Source organism: Pelophylax lessonae, assembly GCF_965119305.1.
Source record: "Pelophylax lessonae genome assembly, chromosome: 1".
In the NCBI taxonomy this organism is placed as follows: Eukaryota; Metazoa; Chordata; class Amphibia; order Anura; family Ranidae; genus Pelophylax; species Pelophylax lessonae.
Genome location: NC_138768.1, coordinates 161,349,159 through 161,369,294, shown reverse-complemented (window position 1 = coordinate 161,369,294; position 20,136 = coordinate 161,349,159). Strand labels below are relative to the sequence as shown.

The 20,136-nt window shown below is 41.7% G+C and overlaps 1 protein-coding gene across 6 annotated transcripts in view; it reads left to right on the top strand.

The window, feature by feature from the left end:
- MCTP1 (multiple C2 and transmembrane domain containing 1) overlaps positions 1–20,136 on the top strand; it is a 1,122,980-nt gene that overhangs the window by 630,930 nt on the left and 471,914 nt on the right. The gene's annotated exons all lie outside the window — the stretch shown is intronic.

Here is a 20,136-nt window from a genome sequence, read left to right as displayed (position 1 = left end):
AAAGAGAGATATGCTTTGTTCATATTTCGTAGGATAACCAGAGATTATATCGGCGCAAGCATAAATAGAATTCAAAGCTGCTGGACACATTAGTACAATGAACAACACCAAAATGGAAACAGTAGAAAAAAATGGTGCAGCGCTACATGTGCAATAAGGATTAATAAATACATAAAATTATCTTGAAAAGTCCATAGGAAAATGGATAAAATTTAATACTAAAATGTAATAAAAAGGTCCCAATATACAAGAGGTAATAAATCCATTCAAATAGCAAAAAAGAGCCCAGAGAGAGTGCACGGTGCAGTGTCCTAATCCGAAGAGTGCTCACATACTGTGATAATCCTCCACCTATAATGCCAGCCTCTCACCTGAAAGCTGCATTAAAACAGCATTGGTTTATGGCCACACACTGGCGTCTGGATACATGCACTCGGGCCAGGTTCAACCACCAAGACTCCACTTAGCCAAAAGATGGGTTCCTTATCCTCTTGACACACAGCAATACATGATCGACCATATAAAGCAAAAAGAAGGCAGCACTGTAGCGTAATAAAGTCTCATACACTTTATTTTCAAACAAGTGAAAAGCCTCTTACTTGAAATTAGTAGATCAGGAGCCTGTATACAATCGGTAACTTCTATGATTTAGATGACAGGTGCAGGTGATTGCAGCACGGCTGGAAGCGATGAGCTGAAGAAGTCCCGCCCTCAGGGACATAACGCGTGCGGAGGGAGGAGTTCGTGACGTCACCTGCATTCCTGCAGTCCGGTCGGAGGACGGAGCCGTGCTCGCTTCCAGCCATGCTGCAATCACCTGCACCTGTCATCTAAATCATAGAAGTTACCGATTGTATACAGGCTCCTGATCTACTAATTTCAAGTAAGAGGCTTTTAACCTTTTTGAAAATAAAGTGTATGAGACTTTATTACGCTATGGTGCTGCCTTCTTTTTGCTTTATATGGTGGATCATGTATTGCTGTGTGTCAAGAGGATAAGGAACCCATCTTTTGGCTAAGTGGAGTCTTGGTGGTTGTTCATATTTTGTGTCTGAGGTTTACAACTCCTTTAACTTGACCTGAGACTCTGCTTGCTTCAGAGTCCCAAAGCAAGTGAACCAGTGGAGATGGGTGACTTTTGTAAAGCACATTGCTGTGCTTTATAAATATGCCTTAGCTTTTAAGCTTTTAGCTCTATTTTTGTTTTTTGTTTTTAACCTGTGAGTTTAAATGATTAAATTAGATTGTTGGCAACCAAAGTCAAAATGACCTTACTCAGTTCCGCTGGTAGGCACTAAGAAGAAAACAGGAGAACAGGTACCCACAGTACAATGAAATGACCTATATTGAATACTGAGAAGCAGGAGAGCACTAATCATGGGGGCAATAGAGCTGAGATGACTGTGTCTCTGGACTCCATCCAGATGTCCCATCCCTTAAAGAATTTGTTTGGGCATCCTCTAGGTTTGAATGTGAATTTATACAATGGCACCCTTTTATTAACAACAGACTTCCAGAAGTCAAAAGTAGAGGCCTGAGGGCATTTCCATTTAAGAATTATAAACTTGGGAGCATAAAAAACAGCCTTATAAAAATTATCATGGCCCTGGAAGTAGCTAGTAAATTAACTCGACCCAATATGCAGACATCAATGGACACGGGTGCGGAAATGGTAGTAACTGAGCAAATGCACTGAGAAATTTCAGTCCAGAAAAGCCTAACTGCCGGACATTCCCAAAACAATGTTAGAACATGGTGGCAGGGTCTTCTGAACAGCGCCAACATTTAGATGGGTGTAGGGGAAAAATGTTATGCAACCTTAATTTTATTGGGAGTGAGATAGACTCCAATAAGAATTTTATATAGTATTAGTCTGCCCCTGAGAGAGAGGTATTGTATGGGGTAATCACAGAAATCCTCAGAATCCAGCTCCGGGACCTCCGTGCGCCAACAGGACAAAAGCTTTTTAAGACCATCATGTACAGTGGGTCAAATTGTAGAAAATGGTTTCACTAGGGATTCCTCTCGCAATAGGGACTCAATCCCTGATAATGTAAGGGATACTGGTTAATTGCGGGATTGCAACTGAAATGCATGGCGCAACTGGAGGTACCGGAACAGGTAAGAGTTAGGGAGAGAATAGGTCTGTTTAAGTGAATCAGAAGTCTGAAGGACACCCCTTTAATTTGTTTAAGATATTAAATTATTTTGGAGGCCCATACATTAGGGTCTAGAAATAGAAAAAAATGTTTTGTCAGAGGGATTGAATCACAGTGGTGTTTCGGGCGAGAATTTATGCAAGGACACCATGTGTTGCAATTGCCAGGCCCTATTGATGGATCTCATTAAATATTTAATTGGGGATAGGGCTGAAGGGCCTCTGTATAGCAAATTACGCAAGGCTTTGTATGAGCTAAGGTGTGTTGCCTCTAGTACCACTGCTGCATTGTTCTCATCCGCCACTAACCAGTTATACACCTGAGTAAGCAAAGCAGCGATGTAATAAGCAAATAAATAAGGACATGCCAGCCCACCTTGCATCCATTGTCTATGTAATATTGTCAACCTAAATCTAGGCAGTTTTGAACCCCAGAGGAACGAGGCCAGAGCAGATTTGAGTTGTCTAAAGTATTTCTTGGGGATCCATATCGAGGCATGATGAAGAATGTAAGGTATAGAAGGGAGCAACTTAATTTTAATGAGATTTATCCTGCCTATGAGGGAAAGAGGAAAGTGGGACCAAGCTAACAAGTCCCGCCTCTTGATCAATGGGCAAGATGGGGACTTGTCCCAGTTAACCTTTAAACCTATTAGAGCAGAATATGAGGAAATCGGGGCTAGTGCTCAGTTAAGTGAAGGACCAGGGTCATTCAAAAAAAGAATCATGTAGTCAGTGTACAATGCCACTATTTCAATAATAGGACCTACCGATATACCTTTAATAAGGGGAGAATTACGTAGAGCTTGGGTGATTGGTTCCATCATTAATACAAATAAGGCTGGGAACAGTGGGTACCCTTGCCGTGTCTCTCTGCAAATGGAAAACAATTCAAGTAACTCAACTTTCAATTTAATCTGAGCTAAGGGGGGCTTTTAAAGGACTTTGATCCAGTTATGAAAATGGGATCCAACACCCATCACTTCCAGTACAGTCGGCATGTAGACTCACTCAACTGAGTCAAATGCTTTGGCTATATCTAGCAAAACTGGGGCTCGAGAAGCTGATTTATTTGAGGGAAGCTGTAAATGTTTAAATTTTCCTGGGATGAAACTTGTTTGATCAATACTGACCAGGAAGGGTAAACATTTTGTTAATTGCATAGCTAAGAACTTAGTGAGGACTTTAAATCATAATTCAAAAGGGAAATCGCAGAGCCTTGTTCTTGATACATGGAGGGGGGTAAAGACTGCGACTTGTAACTTTTTTAAGCACTTTGCAGAGCATTGCTAGGTCCTTTACATGCAGTTTGTACCATTCCCCTGGTATCCCATCCGGCTTGGGAGTTTTGCAGAGAAATTAGTTAATAGCTCCCTCTATTTCAGAGATGGAGATGTCTGTATGCATGGATCCAACCTCTGCGTCCGACAAGGACGACTAGGAGAGACTGGGTAGAGTTTCTCCAGCAAGGAAGAGAGATCTGGAGAGAGACCTTGGTGGTATGAGGATTGAAAAAAGCACTGAAATTCATACAAAATATGGAAGAGGATCTGTGACCGAGTCCCCAGCATCTGAAAGTAGTTTAGAGATGACTGTCAGCTGTCTAGAGTCCATAGCTAGGTTGGCCAATTGTCTGCCATTCCTGTCCTCAGATTCAAATAGCTTCCCAGCTTGAATAGCAACATCAGCATTGGTCAGGGACGTAAGGTGAAGCTCCAGGTCTCTACGAGCCTGTGCCAGGTTGGAATAATTTTCCCTGGTGGGTGAGGATACAAAGTCGGAAGCTGCATCAGACTCTGCCCACTCAAGCAGGTTCATCTGTGTATTGTGCTCGGCTCTTGCCAATTTGATAGCTGAGATATATTGCCCACGAGTATTTGCTTTAAAAGCATCCCACATCAACTGGGGGAGATGCAGAGTATTCATTAATCTCCCAATATTGAGTAGCATAGTCTGCCAGCAGCTCCTGCACCTTCTCATTGTGAAGCCATTTAGAGTCTAAGAGCCAGCAGCCTGGGGCTTACTCACCCCCACATTGATAGTTCCTTTTAGCTTTTTTAAGCATCATTATGGCTAGGATTAGTCCATTTGTTTTTTTGTTTTTTTAATGTGCCACCCTGTCCTAAATAACCAAAATAAGGTAAAAACAGGCAATTAGGAAACCAACCTCCTTTAAGAGGCATACCTCATCCTGAATAAACATAAAACCAAAAACTATTGAGAATAAATAAGACTGTCAATAAAGAAAGGACTCCGTGGAATGGTGTTTGCCACCAATGCTGAATCCTAAAAAGAGGAATCAGTGGCATGGCTTTTCATAGTGATATACTTCATTATTTAGCCTGCTGGAGCTTTCCCTACTTATCTGTCTACTGCTACCACTACTATATCTTGATAGGGTTCCTATTTAGATGCTTCTTGTTCTATGATTAAATTACATGTTAAAGAGTAACATTCCTCCACTGCGTGATCCATGTACATTGCAAGGATTTTAGCAAACTCTGTTTAAGATTCCTACCTTTTGCTATTCTGAAGAAATAGCTGTTTATTTGTCTGTGTCATTATTGGCAGTTACTTATCAGTCATATCTTATAAGGAAAATGGCAAGGTCTGCATCCCTTTAGATGTGATTACCCTTCAGGAGTATCTCACCAAAAAGGACATTTTTTGCTTCGGGGGATGGCCAAAATCTGACTTGTACCTAGGTGAAGACTTCAGTAAAGCCATAAACCTATCACACAAGCAGTAAATTACATTTCTAGGGGGTGTTCTGTACACCTTCTGTGTACAGAATGCCATTAGGTTGCCATGTTGCATTGCATTTTACAGAAAATTACAGCGCTGTAGATTGAAAAGGAAAGGTCATTTTAAAAACATTTAATTACAATATGACTTTTGTCCCAGTTGTATATGCAATTTTTTTTATTATTATTATTTACTTTTTCCTATTAAAGTGGAGTTGCCCTTTAAATTAGAGATATATATGAGATGACATATTTACTTATAAACTATATACTTACAGTGGTCTCCAAACTGTGGCTTGGGGTCCAGATGCAACCCTTTGCTTGCTTTTATCCATCCCTTGGGGCACTGTTTCATCAAAGGATGCCAACAAAGAGGCATAATTCCCCCCACTGACACCAATGAAGACACACAATTCCTCCCAATGACACCAACGATGGAGCACTATTCCTCTCAATAACACCAACGATGGGGCACAGTTTCTCCCATTGACACCAACAATGGGGTCCAATGTCACCCACTGAAACAAACAATGGGGCATTTTTTTTTCACTGACACCGGGACCTTTTCTACTCACACTGGCCACAGTCCGGCTCCCTTCAAGTTGAAGAACAGTAAACTGGCCCTTTGTTTAGAAAGGTTGGAAACCCCTGACTTAAAGCATTGAAAAAATAACCTGTACTCGCATGGGTACTTCTGTGTGGTAAGAAATAGATATCATTTAAAGTGTTACTAAACCCAGGACCCTGCATTCACTATATGTAGTCTCCCACAGTACACAGAACATGGAAATGCAATTATTTTAGTAAATATTAACTGCTAAGTAAATACCTTTTCTCATCAGCAGTCTTGTGACTTCTTCTGTCATTTTCTGGCCGGGCACTGGTTAAAGCTTGTAGGAGGAGTTTCCGTTCTCCCCTGATTATGAGGCTACAGGACCCCTGACCCTCTGTCTGGACAGTGCTGATCACTGCATCCTCCCAAGGAAAAAAAAACTCTATGGAAATACACACCAAACTGAGCACATGCAGAGTTTTCCCAAGGCTCTGTTCTATCAGGAGATGGTTTGGGGACTGTGCAAGACGAGGCGGATCATAGAAGACAGGATCAAACAGCCTTTTTTACACAATGCAGAGGATTAACCCCTTTAGTTCCACAGTGAGCATAACAAGCATGCTTTACTGCATATACAGACTGATTTTACTGTTGTGGGTTTAGTAACACTTTAATTGTTGGTGCTCTGGTGTTCTATCTCAGTAGGAAGGGACTTAACTATTCTGCATTCGTTTTTTAGGAATGTGAGCTGCTACGGGATAACTTGTAGACAAGTGCAGGTTGACCTCCCTACATAGGTGGTTCTGTTGTGTCTGCCTTGCAGGGAGAGTGGAGGACAGGAGGAATATCTGTTCCTCTTAGAGCTCCGCATGGTAATCGGGTGGCCTGCTGTCTAATTGAATGCTGCCACCCGGGTGACCGCACAGCCAACTTTGGTGAGGGCAGAGCTTACAAAAAGCCCTGGCCCACTGCTGTTTATGCACGGTCTGCATGTGGTGAGGGTAGAGACAGGAACCCGCTTGAAAGGGAAACCTAGCGCAGGGACAGGTTCCAGAGGAGGAGAGACAGTATGGGGATTAGCACAGACTTCTTGGGAAACTTTCCCACTGTTGTGCTTACTGCATCTGCCTGCCTACTGCCACTGTGCCAGGTGCCACTGGCCTTGGTCTGCCGCTCACCTGCTGTGAGTTTCGGTATTACTTTTGAAGAGATTCAATTGTTGTATACGGAACAGTTAACAATATATTCTGCATTCTCAACCACTGTGTGTCCCGAGTCTTCCCTTTGGGTGCCTACCCTACCCCTTAGCCTACAAATGTGTGTGTGTGTGTGTGTATATATGTATATAATATACAGCTGCAAGAAAAAGTATGTGAACCCTTTGGAATGATATGGATTTCTGCACAACTTGGTCATAAAATGTGATCTGATCATCATCTAAGTCACAACAATAGACAATCACAGTCTGCTTAAACTAATAACACACAAAGAATGAAATGTTGCCATGTTTTTATTGAACACACCATATAAACATTCACAGTGCAGGTGGAAAAAGTATGTGAACCCTTGGATTTAATAACTGGTTGAACCTCCTTTGGCAGCAATAACTTCAACCAAATGTTTCCTGTAGTTGCAGATCAGACGTGCACAACGGTCAGGAGTAATTCTTGACCATTCCTCTTTACAGAACTGTTTCAGTTCAGCAATATTCTTGGGATGTCTGGTGTCAATCGCTTTCTTGAGGTCATGCCACAGCATCTCAATCGGGTTGAGGTCAGGACTCTGACTGGGCCACTTCAGAAGGTGTATTTTCTTCTGTTTAAGCCATTCTTTTGTCGATTTACTTCTATGCTTTGGGTCATTGTCCTTTTGCAACACCCATCTTCTGTTGAGCTTCAGCTGGTAGACAGATGGCCTTAAGTTCTCCTGCAAAATGTCTTGATAAACTTGGGAATTAATTTTTCCTTCAATGATAGCAATCCGTCCAGGCCCTCACGCAGCAAAGCAGCCCCAAACCATGATGCCCCCACCACCATACTTCACAGTTGGGATGAGGTTTTGATGTTGGTGTGCTGTGCCTCTTTTTGCCACACATAGTGTTGTGTGTTTCTTCCAAACAACTCAACTTTGGTTTCATCTGTCCACAGAATATTATGCCAGTACTGCTGTGGAACATCCAGGTGCTCTTGTGCAAACTGTAAAGGTGCAGCAATGTTTTGTTTGAACCGCAGTGGCTTCCTCTGTGGTATCCTCCCATGAAATCCATTCTTGTTTAATGTTTTACGTATTGTAGATTCGCTAACAGGAATGTTAGCATTTGCCAGTGACTTTTGTAAGTCTTTAGCTGACACTCTAGACACTCTTCTTCACCTCATTGAGCAGTCTGCGCTGTGCTCTTGCAGTCATCTTTACAGGATGGCCACTCCTAGGGAGAGTAGCAGCAGTGCTGAACTTTCTCCATTCATAGACAATTTGTCTTACCGTGGACTGATGAACAGCAAGGCTTTTGGAGATACTTTTATAACCCTTTCCAGCTTTATGCAAGTCAACAATTCTTAATCATAGGTCTTCTGAGAGCTCTTTTGTGCGAGGCATCATTCATATCAGGCAATGCTTCTTGTGAAAAGCAAACCCAGAACTGGTGTGTGTTTTTTATAGGGCAGGGCAGCTGTAACCAACACCTCCAATCTCATGTCATTGATTGGACTCCAGTTGGCGGACATCTCACTTCAATTAGCTCTTGGAGGTGTCATTAGTCTATTAGTTTAAGCAGACTGTGATTGTGTCTTGTTGTGACTTAGATGATGATCAGATCACATTTTATGACCAATTTGTACTGAAATCCATATCATTCCAAAGGGTTCACATACTTTTTCTTGCAGCTGTATATATTTGGGAGCTTGGTCACTAAACATGTGGCTCTAACCATTCTGGTAGCCATTGTTAGGCTAGCCATACGTAGATTTTGTTTTTCTTTGATCAACCAGCATATTCTCCCATTCACATAGGCAATGTGGATAGAGGAATCACCCTCATTGTTATTATATTCTGACAGTGGGGACTCCTCTGTAGAATACACTGATCAGCGCTGCAGCCGGTTGGCTGCGGGTACTAGTCGAACAAACGTTTTCCAACAGTCCCATTCAACAGCCGACAACCATTAAATTGATTTCTGTCAAGCAGAAATGGCCATAGATGGATCAAAATTTGGCTGGTCCCTGTTGAACTGGCCACATTTAAATCTCTTTGATATTCCTACATAATTACATAGTTGGTAAGGTTGAATAAAGACACCAGTCCATCCAGTTCAATCTTAAAGGTTAACTCCACTTTTGTGACTAAAAAAATAGCAAATAAAAAAAAAAAACAATAGAGCCTATACAATTGCGACACAAATCATATTGTAATTGAATGTTATTAAAAATTACCTTTCCTTTTCAATCTGCAGCTGTTGTAATTTTCTGGAAATGCAATGCAATATGGCTGCTTGGAGGTGTTCTGTACACAGAATGTGTAGTGACCACACCCCAGAAACATTATTTCCTGCTTGTGTGATTGGCTCACCAATTTACCCAGAAGTCTGCTAAGATACAAGTCAGATTTCTGACATCCCCTGCAACGAAAATGTAATTTTTGGTAAGATAATCCCAATAGGAACACGTCTAAAGGGATGCAGGCCCAGCAGCTTCCCACACTAGAGCTTTGCAGCTGCCACAGCTGAAAGATAATTATGAAACCACTCCCATTCCCACTCAGCACATACGAGCAAACAGTGATTTCTTCAGAATAACAAAAGGTAGGAATCTGCAACAAAGTTTGTTAAAATCCTTGTAATGTGCATACACCACCCAAGGGGAATGTTTTTGTTCTCAAAAAAAGTGGAGTTACACTTTAAACCGCTTCTCTTCCAATTTCAATGAATGGCTGCATGTCTTTTTAAACTCCCTCACACTTTTTTTTTTCCTATGCTAGGGTCACCAATAAGGTATTTGAATATTGCCATAATATCTCTTCTCAAGTGTCTCTTCTCCAGAGACAATACGTTTAATGCTTGTAGTCTTTCCCCATAACTGAGGTCCTCCAGTCCCTTTATTAGCTTTATTGCCCTTCTCTGAACTCTTTCCAGTTCCAACACATCATTGTTGAGGACTGGTGTCCAGAACTGCACAGCATACTCATGATGCAACTTGACCAGAGTCTTGTAGAGTGGGAGAATTATAATTTTATCTCTGGATTAAATCCCCTTTTTGATGCATGTTAATATTCTGTTGGCTTTGCTTGCAAGAGCTTGGCATTGCATGCCATTGCTGAGCTTGTCATCTACTAGGACCCCCAGATCTTTTTCCATCCTGGATTCCCCCAGAGGTTCTCCCCCTCCCCCACTATCAGGGTTGAGTATGCAGCTCAGTTCCTGCTACCCAACATAGCTTGAGTAGAAACCGACCCTGCAGTGAGTCTGACGACTCAAGCTGCCGGCTGGAAAAAATGTCCCAGCGGGCCGGATGTGGCCCGTGGGCTGTACATTGGAGACTCCTATTGTAAATTTCCACATCTTGTTTGGAAGTTATTGCCCTGCTTACCTTTGTATCATCAGCAAATATTAAGACTGAGCTGTTTACTACATTCTCTTTAACGTTTATAAATTAATTAAACTGAATTGGTCCCAGGACAGATCCTTGGGGGACCCCACTTACCACACTGAAACATTCTGAGTACTCGCTATTTATAAACACCCTTGGACACAACCCTGTAGTCAGTTCTCTATCCAGGTACATACCCTATGGTCCATGCCAACAGAACTTAGTTTGTAAAGTAAACATTTGTGGGGAACTGTATCAAATGCCTTTGCAAAATCCAGATATACAACATCTACAGGCCTTCCTTTATCTAGATGGCACCTTACTTCCTCATAGAATGATAATAGATTGGTCTGGCAAGAACAATCCTTCATGAATCTATTCTGATTACTACTAATGTAATTAAGTTCTGTAAGTGTTTGTTACCTTTTTTAAACAAATTATTTTGTTCTGAATAAAATAGATTGTGCTTTTTAAATATTTTACCAATGTAGTAGACTACTTGTAAACCTCAAAGTCCCATTTATTTTCAATAGTTTTTGGTTTTACCCAAAATAGGGTACCATTTAACAGAGATAATATTCATGCTAACCCATGGTTAAGGGACTTGTTAAGGGACTGAAAAACACTGAAGTCAGTCTGTAAAGGTAAATGCGCATATTACTATTTAATTGCACAGTCTGCTTAAGGGCCCTTTCACACTGGTGCCCTTAAAAACGTGGTATACTTTCAGTAAAGTTTTGGGGTGTTTCGTTGATTCCTGTCTGCCGGCATGCACCTGTGAAACTTGGACATGTAACTCAAAAAGTGCACCAAAAATGCACAACGATGCTTTTTTGATGCAACGTCCATTCATTTTAATGGGGAGGTGCGTTTCTGGTGCGAATTTTAGGCATGCACCAAAAATACAGCATGCAGGACTTTTAAAAATCCACCACACCTGCAATTGGTATGAATCAACAGCAAGATGGAAAGCAGCACTGTTCACTGTCCCCGAACCAATCTGATGCAGCTGTCCCGATTAGTACATATAGTAACTACATGGCAGGCAAACGATGTAAGCAGCGCTAACCGAATATGGGTGGTGAACATAAAATCCTCCAATGATAAATGAAGCCTATGGTGAATCTGAATGTTTTATTGTAAACAAGAAAAGTCATTGATATTAAAGGATTAAAATAATGATACCAAGCTGGCATGGACAGATGTGAAAAGGCCAATGTCTGCTGGGTCCTGTGGGCAAGATGGAAAGGGCCACTGCGATGTAGCAACCAGCTGCTGTAACAGAGCCACGGACGTTTGGGAGCCCAGGTGCTTAGAAGAAGCTGACAGAGGGGAGCTATCTTCCATAGATCTGTATGGTATCACTGGAGTACATCACTTTGAAGGTTAAAAGGAGGCTCCATCTGTCCTTGGGCCTTGTGAGTACAGACATTGAAATATCTTTGGGACCTTGAGCTTTAGCTACTCACCTGGTGCCTTCTTATAGTCAGCTGTGGGTCTATTAAAGGGGACACCTATTGGTGTCTTGAAAAGCTCTGTCCACACACTTTCCTACTTCAATGCACTTTGTTCCAATGGCTCTACTACTACGTAAGCTTAAGTCTACTGTTTTTTTCAAGCCCTGACTTCATCATAGCTTGTCCTGAAAGGAAAGTTAAGTCCTCAGTTGTACATAGTTCTTATCTTTGGAGTATCCCACCACTTGCCTCATCCTTATCCAAGTTCTCCAAAAATAAAAAATAAAAAAAAACAACAAAAACAACATCCCCTAGACGGTCCTTGGAGAATGAGTGCATGGGCCTGTTGTGTGCCTGGCTGCAGGGCAAAGCTTGGGAAGACCTGGGCAGTAATTCCTGGGTCTCCTATGGAAGTGGTGCTATAGTACATAGGATTGCCTATGTGCCTGCAATGAAGTTGACAAATTAGGCAGTGATGTGGGAGGTATTCACATGAGGGCATTTAAAGGAATTGGTGAAATCTATTTTTTTCATTAGGACCCAAAGTTTGTGGTTGCATATTGTGAACCAAGCCAGGATATGTGAAAGATGGGTTGCTTTGAAATATAATTCATTGGCGGGTAGTGACGCTCCATGTTCCCTTTCCCTGGTAAGTACTGCATATCTAAGTATTGGTTTATTTTCTAACCAGATATATAGTATTTAAGTAGGGATGTGGTATTAGGGAGAGGCTATCAGAACTGTTTTGAAAAGGTATAGGCATTGTGGGAGGAGAGTTATTTTAAAAAAGGCCACTCTACAAAACCTAGGTATGTTGGAGGTTTATCCAAGAATAGAGCTTGGAGCCTGTGTCACAAAGTATCAACTTCTAAAAAGGTCATATACGTTTTGTGTTTAGTGGTCAGTCCTTTATTTAAAGCGGTTGTATACTCAAAAAAAAAAAAAAAAAACCCTGCAAGACAAAGGCATAATGGGCTAGTATGCATCGCATACTAGCTCATTATGAAATACTTACCTTAAAACTAAGCCCCGACACGGACCCCCGGACACCGCTGTGGGAGCGGACATGATCCCTCGGCGTCTCTTCCGGGTTTGGCGGCTCCGGCGCTGTGAGTGGCCGGAGCTGCGATGACGTCCCTCCCGCGCACGCGCGGGGGATTAACTTTCCGGTAAATTCCCGGCAAGGAACTCTGAAGGTCCGCCGGACCTTCAGAGCGCATGCGCTGCTAGCATCAGTGGCTGCATGCAGTGCAAATATCTCCTAAACCGTGCAGGTTTAGGAGATATTAATTGTACCTACAGGTAAGCCTTATTATAGGCTTACCTGTAGGTAAAAGTCAACAAAATGACTATACTACCGCTTTAAATGGAAATGAGGCTTGCATGTGAAGTAACTCTGACAATGGTAAGGATATATATATATATATATATATATATATATATATATATATATATATATATATAATAATGTTGCACTATGACCAAATAAGTCAAATAACAGCTGTGACAGAATTTAATATATCAAACTAAAAATTAAGTAGAAGAATATCATAAAGTCCACAAAAGTCCCAGTAATCAGGTCCAGGAAATCCATCATGTAATGCTCCTAATTCAACATGGCAAGTGTTGTGCCGACATCACCGCGTTCCCAGAGGTCCTTGCCAACATGGTAATATTTTTGTACATACGCATGTTTTTTCAAACCATTTTGAGTGTATTCACTTACTTAACCTTCTTAGCGGTATTCCCGAGCGTGGCTCGGGGTTAAATTTCAGAGCCAAAAGCGGTAACCCCGAGCCACACTCGGGGTACCTCCAGAAGCATCGCTGGATCCTGAAAGCGGGGTTACTTACCTTGTCACCGGGATCCAGCGATGTATCCTGGCGGTGTCTAGCGGCGGATCTTCCTCCTGATCCTCTCCCTGCCCCGGCTTCCGTCTCCTGCGACGTGACGTTCGCAGGGGGGTGGAACCGGCGGCAAATTCAAATGTAAAACACACAAAACACACTGATACAATGCAAAATAAAAAAAAAATCATATTAGTTTGCCCCCCAGTGCCCTTTCCTGCAGTTTTACTGTACTTTTTATGTATATATATATATATACATACACACGTATATATACATACATATATATATATATATATATATATATATATATATATATATACATACATACTTTAACTTATTTATAGTTTTTTAATATATCATAATTTATGATTTTGTGTTTCAAACTTTATCATACCTGAGATGTTATAAAGAAGAACGCAGAGTTAAAAAAAAATCATATGTAAATAGTTGGTTTGGGCTGCTCATTCTTAAGAATTACATGCAATGGTATCGCTTTCAGAACCTAAAATCCGAAAGAATCATACCGCCAGGGAGGTTAATAAAGATGCCATTAGTCTTTTTCCTCACTATGGAGAGACAGTTCTCTTATTTTTTTTAAATGATAACCCCTGTGTGAAGTCTTGGTTGGTTTGTTCAGTGGTGGAATTCCCGGTGACAAGAGAGCATTGGGGAAATCAAGTGACGGCTTTGGAAAAATCCTATATGCGTTACATGACTTCTCCTGAGAAAGAGAGTCATGGAAATCTGGCAAGCAGGTACCTTATCACATTCTGGGTGATGGTGGCTGCTGGTGACAATGGCTTGGTGTTGAAATCATTTTAAGAAGCACTACATCACAGATTTACCGAGGTCTTCATAGGTTTTGAACTCTTGTAACAGTGAGGGGAGCCCACGATTCATGAGTTAGAAAGCTAAAGGGGTAAATGATCCACAAATAATTCCATTTTATGTGTTTGTTTGCCAACTCATTTATAGTAGTTCAGCCCTCAAATTTTCCACTCACCTGCCTGCATTTTGGAGCTGCCTTGGGAGCCATTCTCCCAGCAATCACCCAGGGGAAGAGAGAGGAGAGGCAGAGGAAAGCCGGCCGCATAATCTGAGCGGGGATTGCCTCGCTGTAACAGCTTTCATTTGAATTGCCGGGTGCTCCCCATCACACACAGTCCTTCCACTTGGGTCGGTTAGTATGATAGACCTCACCAGTCCCAGCATTGGACCGGTGGTCTGTCTATCAAAGGAGCCAGGCCAGGAGGCGGAGCTGTATGTGATGCAGTGGGGCGATTCCTGCTGTGTGATGATCAGGCTGGCTTTCCTCTTCCTCTCCTCTCTCTTCCCCTGCTCTGGCCAGGCTGCATTGACAGGCACAGGTGATGCTGCATCTATGGGAAAAGGTGAGGCTGCATTTTTGGGCACCGATGAAGCAGCATTGATGGGCACTAATCAGGCTGCTTTCATGGACACAGGTGAGGTTGCATTGATTGACACTGGTGAGGCTGCATTCATGGGCACTGGAGAGGGGGCATTAATGGCCACAGGTGAGGCTGCCCTGATGGGCACAGGTGAGGCTGAATTGATGGGCACTAATCAGGCTGCATTGATGGGCACAGGTGAGGTTGCATTGGTGGGAACAGGTGAGGCTGCTTAATGAGCACAGGTGAGGCTGATTATTGGGCACAGGTGAGGCTGCATTGATGGGCACAGATGAGGCTGCATTGATGGGCATGGGTGAGGTTGCACTGATGGGCACTGGTGAGGTTGCATTGATGGGCACTGGTAAGGGGTGCAATTATGAGCACTGGTGAGGGGGTATTGATAGGCACTGGTGAGGCTGCATTGAAGGGCACTGGTGAGGCTGCATTCATGGACACTGATCAGGCTGCACTGATTAGGCTGCACTGATGCGCACTGGTGAGGCTGCACTGATGGGCACTGGTGAGGTTTCACTGATGGGCACTGATGAGGCGGCACTGATGATGCTGCACTGATGGGCACTGAGAGACTGCATTGATAGGCACTTATGAGGCTGCACTGATGGGCACTGATAAAGTTGTTATTAATATTTATTTTTGTAACTTCAGCATTAATGCAAAAACATTTAACAGTGTCATTTTATGAGATAATTTTTTAAATGGCGTGTTTAGGGGAAAAATTAGGGGCAGGGCAGGGTAGGAGTTTGATGGGGCAACTGGTGGCGAAAACCTGGCTAGTAGCTCTGGACTTTAAATTTTGAGCCCTGTAGTAGTTGTTACATCAAATTGCATTGGCCGGGTGTGTCATTAGCTGTTTGCATAAGGTACAAAAAAGGGCAGTTGAGGGAGTGTCAAGGTCTGCTCCTAATCTATAATGTAATTTGTGTCAAGCAGCCAGAAGGTCCCTGGGGAACCATTTATAAAATGCATATTAAATGGTCTGCAGGCAACAGTCAGGGACCCCTATAGGTATATATGTGGCATTATATCCCATACAGCATGATGGGCTTGTAAATCTGTGATGGTAATGAGGATCAGCAATACCAAGATTGGGAAAGCCACTTAGTGCTGGAAGCATGTTATGAATGAAAGAACATGACAGCTGAAAACAGGGCAATATAAATCTCAGGAATCACTATACTGTAGTTATTTGCAAAACCTTCAGTAATGAAACAAAGTTGAAGTATCAATCAGCAAGTGCAGGGGTAGAGATTCTTCCTTAGTTAGAAGATGTTCTTGTGTCAGTCATCAAGGGTGTTGATGGTGGGGGAATGGGAAAGATGGTTCCCACTTCTCTAGCTTGAGATCTTGGGGTCCAATAACTCCAGGAACTTTGCCAGGTTTACAGGAGATCTCAAGGTGGCAGCTCTTCTGTTCCATGTTTAGATGGATAAAATAGTGCCATAAGTATTGTTTGCTTGTTTTCTTGAGGGCTTTAGTGGGTGGGTAGATATTGCATCCCTTCAAAATGGTGCAGCCAGATCGGGAAATAAGAATATCTGTGCCCGATAAAAATCTTTTTTTTTTTTTTATTTTTCCCTAGCTTTAGGCATGATTTTTTATTTCTTTTAGAAAAAATAGTTCCTACACAGGACATGTCTGGGTCTCTTAGGGTCTGCACAGCAATTGTTAACATTTAGTTAAACATATTTAAGCCTGTCAAATTATAGCAGTTTATGACCTCGTGAAAGTTATTATACTGTGTTCTTATACAAGTTGTTCTTAGTTGTTCTAAGCTGTTCTTATACAACTTTGTGTTCTTGCATCAACTTAGATTAGTCAGGTTTTACTTGTCCCCTTCTAACTTGTCTCCCTCGTATACTTTAGGTAGGCCATGACAGTAGCGAAACCTGGCCCACAAGACCATAGTGACATCTGGCCCAGTTGACTGCGGAGATACTTGACTCACCCTACTTATTTGATGGTAGTGACACCTGACCCACATGACCTATTCGACCTATTTTGGCTCATATGGGGGGACATTCGAATAGATGAGAAGTGACACCTGACTAGTGTTACCAGGAAATGCAAGAAAGACAAACGAGATGTGACTTAAAAGATACACTGCAAATTAACGTTTTTGTAAAAAGCAGTATTTTGGTTTATTTCTTCCTAAGGCTTAAACTTGTTTTACGCATTATTAAATAAGGCAGAGACAAATCTAAGCTCCCCTGGGCCCCCAATATAAAAACAGTACCCCATGGTATTTCTTAATAAATATCCTAAAATAATATACTAATTGTGCCTCATACAAAATGAGTCAAGTATGAAAGGCTCTACATCAGGTTACCTTCACTCGTGAGGAGGGCAGAAACAATATCTGACCTGGCCCTTCACAGTTGCTACCTTTCCCAACCTTGTTGCAGTGATAATACTTATGAGACAAAAGTAAAGCTAAAGGTAAATACAACATTGGATCTGTTTCTCAAAGGGACATAGAGTAAGATTGTAAATTAAAGTTGATGTGCATTGTTATGTCAAACCCCATGTTGGCAACAGTAATAAATATCCATTTATGGGCTGTAACTCCTAAAGTCATTACAATAACATTCAAATCCTCTTTTTTGTGTCAACACTGAAGCTGGTTTTCATTTAAGCACCTCTGAGACCATGCTTGAAAAATAAACAAATGTAAAAAGATTGAAAGTTAATAGGGCTCATAAATACTTTTTATATAAAAGAAATATCATATTAATGCACATAGGGGAATATACCTAGCTTAATAATTTCTCGTCTCTAAAAACCAAGGTCATATCTTCACTGTAAACAGGGAGCATCCACTTGGGACAGATAATGTTAATATCACAGTGTGCTCTGACTGTCAGCTCTCTCATATTATTAATAAAAACATGGGCTGCTCTTTACATCCATAACGTTTTTATTGATATTTTTATGATCCAAAACTACTATTTTCATTGTCACAATGGCATACTTAACATATTATGATTCGGAAATGGAAGTGAGTGCAAGAATACTAATTTTAGTAGTGTTAGTAGCTGATGTAGTGCACACTGACTATTGAAGAAAATTGGCATTTTGTTTTTTTTTTTGATGTTCATGACATTTTTGTTGCCAAAGGTAGATTCAAGGTCCCTGTAAATGAGACATGCACAAAACTTCTAGATCGGAACTGTTCTAGATCAGAAATATGTTATTCAGTTTTTCACAGCAATTATACAAAATTCTTGACTATTGATATCTTAGGAAGGTGGGTGAGCAGAGCTGAAACCATCAGGTTATAAATTCACTAAGCTCCATTGAACCGTAGATGCCTAAAACTACGATGCTACAATAAAATATGAAGACAATATTTTGTAACCTTTTAACTATTATTGGAAAAAGCATGTTTGAAGTCTCAAGAACAATGACAAACTATCAGATGAGCTGAGGTTAAATGTAACAGAAATGCCTGGAATTCTTCTAAATACGCTTCTACATTAGATAGTATTCTGAAAGAGTAAGACTGTAATACTGCTTTACAATACTTTGTAAAATTTTTGAACAATAACTGGGAATTATGTGGTGTGAGCAAAATAATTTCTAACTACACAAAAGGTTTGACAAAGAAGGGAGTAGGCCTTTAGAACAGATTTGGTCTTTCTTGGAATGCTGGTATAAAGGAAGCAATAAGGAGGTGGAAATGTACATTGTACTCTGATCTCCAGAAATTTCTCTCATCGTCCTTTTGGGAGTACATAAAAATACATTTAAATTTCATTAGCCATGTGTATTATGAAGGAACAGTTCCTATTCTCATTCCAATTTTTGAATGAAATGGCGAGTAAAGCGTTTGTTACCCTAAAAAAAAAATGATCCTGTTCCCTAAAAGCATGTTATACAGCACCGTGCTTGTGCTGTGTAATTTGGCCCCCTATATCACCTAAGAAACCTGGCTGATCCTGCCAGTTTCTGTCCTCCCCCTGTAAACTGACCACGGTGTATCATGGCTGCTGAGCCTTGACACCATGGTCAGTGTACATGCCTCCATAATCTGAAGCCTGGCTCTCTGCTGTGTTGTGTCCTTCTCTGTCCTCCTCCCCCTCCCCTCCCTGTCTGTCAGCTCCATGTCATGGCCCACCCAATCCTCCTGCTGCTGAAATAACTGTTAATATGTTGTATAAACCTCTTTGTTTCCTAAGCCTGTGTGCCTGTGTATGTGTTTTATAAAAAAAAAAAAATGCTGTATATACCTGATTTCAGTGTGCTGCTCGGCGATCACGTGGCTGGCCAGCTCTCTCTCTTCCCTCCTCTCCTCCCAAGTGACGTCAGCTGGGGAATCTCGACCCCACCCCTGCAGCTGTCAGATGGGGAGAGGAGAGAGGCGGCTGGTCACGTGATCGCTGAGCAGCACACTGAATTCAGGTATATACAGTGTTTTTTTTTTTTTTTTTATAAAACACATACACAGGCAGAGACACACAGGCTTAGAAAACAAAGAAAGTCATGCAAGTGGCTTAACAACCACTTTAAACTGTTTAAAGCGTGTTATAAATTGGTGTAATAGCTTGGGAAGCTACTATAGCAATTTAACACCACTGTGAACAGTTGCTTTTCCTGCTTTTCAATAGACACCTTATAGAAACTTCAGTTATCACGAATCCTCAGCTAGCAAAAATTAAGGGACAATAGTTGAATGTATGATCCTTAGGATTTCTCTATTACAACTACAATACCTCAGAAATCAATCAGCTTTGATGTAAACATAACATTATAAGTGACTTATTGTGGTTTGGGCTGCAAAGCCTTATGTTCATCAAAATATCCCTTTTCAATCATAAAAAAATACACACAGTTCCATGTCTGAGCCCCGGTTCACACTTATGCGATGCGGGAAGGCTGCGAATCCGCAGCCTGTTCCCGCATCGCAAACGCACCCCCGGCAGTTCACACTGCCATATGCGATACGCTGGGGGTCAATGTAATCTTAACGACACCCCCAGTTTGATCGCATATCGCAGTGCGATCTTGCAGTTCGCACAGGATCGGATCGCACAAGTGTGAACCGCTGTGTGATCCGATCCTGATGCGGCTGCCAAAAAGGGTCCTGTGCGTGTTTGCTGTGGGTGCGGTGCGAATTTAGCCATACAAAGTGTATGGCTAAACTCGCACCGCACAGCCGATCGCATGTAATGAAGGAGCAGTGCGCTCCTACATTACATGCGAACGCCGCAGCCGCACAAATGTGAACCGGCTCTTAATGTGTTTTTGAGCATGTTGTGGGTTTGATGCACTCTTTGGTAAAGAAAGTTCAAGGCGTTTTTTTTAACCATAGACCTCTCTGAATGTGGACTAATTAAACAATAAGACAGTTTTTCATTGTTCTGA